General features: G+C 35.4%; 1 non-coding gene across 1 annotated transcript; it reads left to right on the top strand.

The window, feature by feature from the left end:
* The first annotated feature begins 887 nt into the window (after positions 1 to 887).
* On the top strand, positions 888 to 994 carry LOC111767312 (U6 spliceosomal RNA). The gene has a single exon (XR_002799165.1). It is a non-coding gene; the product is annotated as a U6 spliceosomal RNA (small nuclear RNA).
* Positions 995 to 6,289: the final 5,295 nt, after the last annotated feature.

The following is a 6,289-nucleotide window of genomic DNA, read 5'->3' as shown; positions in this document are numbered from 1 at the left end:
CAACAATTGGTCAAAGCAAGTCGCATGACTAAGCCCAAAGAAGATAAATGGGAAAGTGCATTCTGCCCATGTTGAAGTCATGGCAAGAATGGGGATGCAGGGAGGATTGAAAGACTGGGGACAATAATTGAATCTATCATAGTGCATTTCTCTCACTTCTTTAAATGTATGTATATATATGTATGCATATTGATATGCATGTCAATGTAAATGCTAATGATTTATTAGCAGTAGAAATGTCCTGATAATTATTAGTAACACTGAAAACATTATTGTCTTCTCATTCTTTGAGGAAAACGTGGCCTAAAACCTGTTGAAAAAGTAAGAACTAGACCAGCACTATCCAAAAGAAATTAAAGCAAGTCACATGTGTAATCTTAAACTTTCTAGTAGCCACATTAAATAAGAAGAAATAGATGAAAGTCATTTAAATTATATATTTTATTTAACTAAATACATCCTAAATGTTATCATTTCAACCTGTAATCTACAAAAAATTGTTAATGAGATATTGTATATTCTTTTGCTATGAATTCTTTGAAACCCAAAGAGTATTTTACACTTATGGCACATCTCAACTTGGAATAGCTACATTTCAACTGCTCATTGTGACTAGTGGCTACAGTTTTAGACACCATAGATCTAAACCAGGGGTTCTTTTTCTAACCTTTTTTGTTCCACGGACCCCTTTGCCAGTCAGGTGAAAACCACGGACCCCTTACTAAGTCCACACTATATCGTGTATTATTTAATAAATAAATTACACCGCACAAATGCGTCCCCACAAGAATAATGTTTTTTCGAATTTTCAATGCAAGCTCATGGACCCCCTGAAATTTTTCCATGGACCCCGGTCTGTGGACCCCTGGTTAAGAACCCCTAATCTAGTGCTTGCTTTAGCAGCACATATACTAAAATTGGAACGATGCAGAGAAGACTAGCATGGCCCCTGCGCAAGGATGACATGCAAAATCATGAAGCGTTCCATATTTTACCAGGTGCCACTGATGAGAATATATGTGGACACAGAAGAACACACAGCAAATGGACACAGAGAGCAGACAACTGGTGGGGGGGTGGGGAGGGGGGACAGGTAAGGCGAGAGAAATAAATAAAAAATAATTCTTAAAAAACCCAAAACCCTGATCTAGACTATATTCTCAAAATCTGAAGGAATCAGTAGAAAAAAAAATTATGCAGTAATTCAAATTATGCATTTTTTACAAAATACGTATTTTATAAGGGCACAGGGTAGGCATATAGTGAGTACTCAATATAAATTTCTTCAATAAATAACCCTCAAGTAAAAATAAGTTTGAGTACAAAAACTGCATGAACATGTATTTCCTTTTCTACTACATAACGAGATGTGTCATTTGCTTATTGTTTTAGTTTCACGGCTGCTATGACACATACCGCAATGACACATGTCACACAATTAAACAATGGGAATTTGTTGTCTCACTGCTTCAGAGGTTATAAGGCTTTTCCTCCTGGGGTCAGTAACATTCTGGCTGCTTGGCAATCCTTAGGCTTCTTGACTTTCCCATCTTTCTCCTTTCTTCTGGGTTCCATTAACTTCTAGCTTCTAGTTCCTTGCCATGGCATTCTCTACGTCTGAATTTCTTCTTTTTATAAAGGCCTCTGGTAATCCAGATTAAGACCCAACCGCATTCAGTTGGACCACGCCTTAACTAAAAATAGCATCTTCAGGAGATCCTATTTACAATGGGTTAACACTCACAGGAATGAATTACGATTAAGAACATGATATTTTTTCTGAGGTACATAATTCAAACTACCACACTTATCCTTTTTTTTTTAATTGCCCAAAAAGAGCATTGAAATTCTCTAAGCAGATCACACAAATTCCATTCCTCTCCCTTCCTCTCTTTTATATAGCTTAGTCATTTTATAAGAAATCTTTGTAAGTAACAAAATACAGAAGATCAACTAAAAAATAATAATTTCCTAGGTCTATACTAGATCTATAAAATAAAAACTTGCTTGCCACAAGGTGTGGGTATGTAGCACATTAATGGATGTAATAAGGTTGGTAGGAACCTGGAGTGAGTTAATATCTTTTACATTTCTTTACTTTTTTGCAAGGGTTTTATCCACACCTCAGCAAGGTGGAAAAGGCGAAAGAAGTGGCAAACTCAAAAGACTACATGGTCAGGGAGTGGGTGTGGCTCAGTGGTTGATCACGTACTTCCCATGTACGAGGTCCCAGGTTCAATCCCCAGTACCTCCTAAAAAAAAAAAAAGAATAAATGGTCTAGTTGATGCCCTCTACCTTTCAAAATTGACTAATATTTTGCAGACTGAGGAATGGACCAATGGGAGAGGCCACTTAGACGTGAAGTGAATAGACATGGCAAACCACTGAGCTCAGCTCTGGCAAGTTCTTTCTGTATCCACACCTGGGGAGCCTGAAGCAGCTAAGTCAATGTCTATTTGGTATTCAGCCTCCAATTTAATGATGTTAACTTTCCTTCTATTTACCATCTTGTCAGATGGATTAGAGGGAGATATACTGGAAATATAAAATCCAAGAGGAAAAGCATTTTATTAGTTCAGATAACAGTGGCCTGATCTGTTGAGATGACAATAGGAGTAATAAAGAAGGGAAAAATTCAAAAACTATTGTGAAATAAAAATTATTAAAATAAGTTGATAAATATCTAGAATACAATTCTGCACTTCCTACCTTTCCTATGTCCAACATACACTACATTTCATTTGTGAAGTTTAACAATGTACCTTCTCTTATTAAAGGCGTTGAGATGTTCTAAAGAAAGTTAATCTGGAAGAATTTCTGCCCCCAGCCAAGATGAAATAATAGGGACCAGATCTATCTTCCCACCAGAAATAACAACAACATAACACAGACAAAATATATGAGACAAGTTGCTCAAGATATTCGACATCCAACAAGGAACCATTTATTTAGGTCTTCTTTTATTTATTTAAGTAAAGTTCTGTAGTTTTCTGTGTAATTGTCTTTTATATCATTGACTAAATTCATTCCTAGATATTTGATTCTTTTAGTTGCTATTATAAATGGAATTCTTTCTTGATTTCTTCTTCAAATTAGTCATTACTAGTATACAGAAACACTACTGAGTCTTCCATGTTTAATTCAAATTTTACCACTTTGCTGAGTTCATTTATCTGCTCTAGTCACTTTGTTGTGGATTTTTCAGGATTTTTTATATATATAGGATCATGCCATCTGAAAATAGGGAAAGTTTTACTTTTGCTTTTCTAATTTTGATGTCTTTTTATTTCTTTCTCTTGCCTAATTGCTCTAATTATAACTTCCAGTAAAATATTGGGTAATATAATAATGACAGTCATCCTTCTCTTGTCCTGACTTAAGGGAGAAAGTTCTCAGCCTTTCAAAATTGTGTATGATGTTAGAAGTGGGTTTTTCATACATGCCCTTTATCATGTGGAGAAAGTTTCCTTCTTTTTCTAGTTTCTTTTATCAAGAAATGGTGCTTGATTTCATCACCGGCCTTTTCTGTGTCCATTGATATGATCATGAAAAGATGCTCAATATTAGGGAAATGCAAACCAAAACCACAGTGAGATACTATTTCATGTCCATTAGAATGGCTACTATTTTAAAAGGGAGAGTGGATGTGGCTCAAGCAGCTGAGTACCTGCTTCCCACATGGGAGGTCCTGGGTTTGGTTCCCGGTACCTCCAAAAAACAAAAGACAAACAACAAGCAAACAAATTAAAAAACCAACTCAGAGATGCCAATGTGGTTCGGTATTGTGTGCTGGCTTCCCACTTATGAGGTCCTGGTACCTAAAAAAAAAAAAAAAAAAAAAGGAAGGAAGGACGAAACAAAGAAAGAAAAATAGCAAGTGTTGGAAAAGATGCGGAGAATAGGAAACTCATTCATTTTTGGTGGGAATGTAAAATGGTGCAACTCCTATGAAAAACAGTTTAGCAGTTCCTCAGGACATTAAATACAGAATTCTCATTTGATCCAACAATTCCACTTTTAGGCAAACAACCAAAAGAATTGAAAGTAGGGACTCAAACAGATATTTTCATACCCAAATTCATAGCATCATTACTCACAATTGTCTAACGTTGGAAGAAATCAAAGTGTCTGTCAACTGATGAATGGATAAACATGCATGCAATGGAATATTATTCACCCATTAAAAGGAATGAAGTTCTGATACATGCAAAAATATCAAAGAACCTTGAAGACATCATTTTGGGTGACATAAGCCAGACACAAAAGAACAAATATTGTGTGATCTCACTGAAATGAAATAATTAGAATAAGCAAATTCATAGATTCAAAAATTAGAATACAGGTTACCAAGAGCCACAGTGGGGATAGGGAATGGAATTTTAATGCTTAATTGGTACAGAATTTCTGTTTGGGGTGACAGAAAACTTTTGGTCAGGGATGGTGCTGATAATAACACAAAATTGTAAATGCAATTAACACCACTGAATTCTATGTTTGAATGTGGTTGAAAGGGGAAATTTTAGGTTATATATCTGTTACTGGAATAAATTGTTTTTAAAATATATGACTCTACCACACAGACAGTGAATCCTAATGTAAACTATGGATTATAGTTAATTGAACAATTTTAATAGTATTTTTTCATGAATTATAAGAAATTAACCACACTAATGCCAAATATTAATAAAAGAGAAAACTTGGGGGGTGGGATTTGGGAACTCTGTATTTTCTGAAAACATATAACTTCTCTAATTAAAAAAACCCTGCCCTTTTCACCCACCCCCCAAAAAGAATATCCAATAAACTGCAAAGAACTTATAAAAAGTAAACAGAGGTAAAAGGCACTTTACTTTCAGAGTAACAAAGATACAGATGATAGCAGATTTATCTTCAAAAACAATATAAGCTAGAAGACAGTAGTGTAACAACTTTAAAGTACTGAAAAAAATCAACTTAGAATTCTATATTTAGTGAATACACCTTTCAGAAACAAAGATGACATAAAGAATGTTTCAAAAATACTAAACCTGATAGAATTCAGCAGCAACAGATGTTCAGTACAAGAAATATTAAAGGAAGTCTTCCAGGAAGAAGGAAAATGACACTAGATTGACATCTGGCTCCATACAAGGCAATGGAGAGAAATGTAAATCTTAACTAGATAGGTAAATATAAAATACTGTTTTCTTTATTACTTGAATGTTTTTCAAAGATAATTGTTAAAGTGAAAATAATAGCAATCTATGGTCAGGTTAATAACGTGTTGAAGTATAGTGCATTACAAAAGCCCAAAGGCTGGGGGCAGTTTATATTGAGTTCCAATTGTGTCTTAGTTTGCCAGGGCTGATATGAGAAATACAACACAATCAGTTGGCTTAAATAACAAGAATTTATTTTCTCATGGTTTGGAAGTTCAAAGTTCAAGATATTCATCTAAGATTCCAAGTTTCAAGATGTTGGCAAGGCTGTGCTTTCTTCCAGAGTAGTAACATTCTGGTGATGGCAGTCCTCTGTCACATGGTGATTTTTCTCTCTGTGTCTGTTTTTCTAGTTCCCACTACCATCTGGCTTCTAGCTTCTCCCTGCAACTTTCTCTGACGGGGTCCAAATTTCCTCTCTTTATAAGGCCTCCACTAATATGGATAAAAACACACTTTGGTTCGATTTTGCCATAACTTAACTAATAAGAACATCTTTCAAAGGTCTTATTTACAAATGGATCCACCCTCAAAGGAATATGGATTACCTTCATGTCTTTTGTGGGTTCAGTGCCCAACAAATGGGTAGTGCTAACTTTTTCCTCTTGGTACCTGAGGTGTTGGTGATCAGGCAAGCCAAATAATACCAGGCATTTTTAAAAAGCTCTCATTACTTAAAGTGTGAACACTCTATGTCTGTGAACACCAGACACAAATTATTCCTCTCTGTGTCTTGAAACAGGAATTCACATAAGAGCCAATTCAGCTTGTGATCTTAAAGGAAACTAAGTTTTACTTAATTTAGTAAATTTGGTGGAGATTTTAAGCAATCTGAAGATCAGTCAATGGGAATTGTGTGCCACATTGAAGAAGGAGAGGCAAAAGATGACGGTAAATTGAGCCAAGCCTCCTGCACTTGGTGAAGGTCTGTATACATTTATGTGAATGGAGAATATTTTCAAGAGAAAGAAACATGGATGACAAGGCAGAGAAGGCACACCATGTTCTTAGATACTATGAGGCTACCAGGAAAAGGGAGTAGGAGAGTTCTTTTTCCCAATGAAAGTTTGAAGTGAGCTAGGAAAAGAGC

Source organism: Dasypus novemcinctus, chromosome X (genome assembly GCF_030445035.2).
Source record: "Dasypus novemcinctus isolate mDasNov1 chromosome X, mDasNov1.1.hap2, whole genome shotgun sequence".
NCBI lineage: Eukaryota > Metazoa > Chordata > Mammalia > Cingulata > Dasypodidae > Dasypus > Dasypus novemcinctus.
This window is presented reverse-complemented; position numbering and strand designations above follow the sequence as displayed.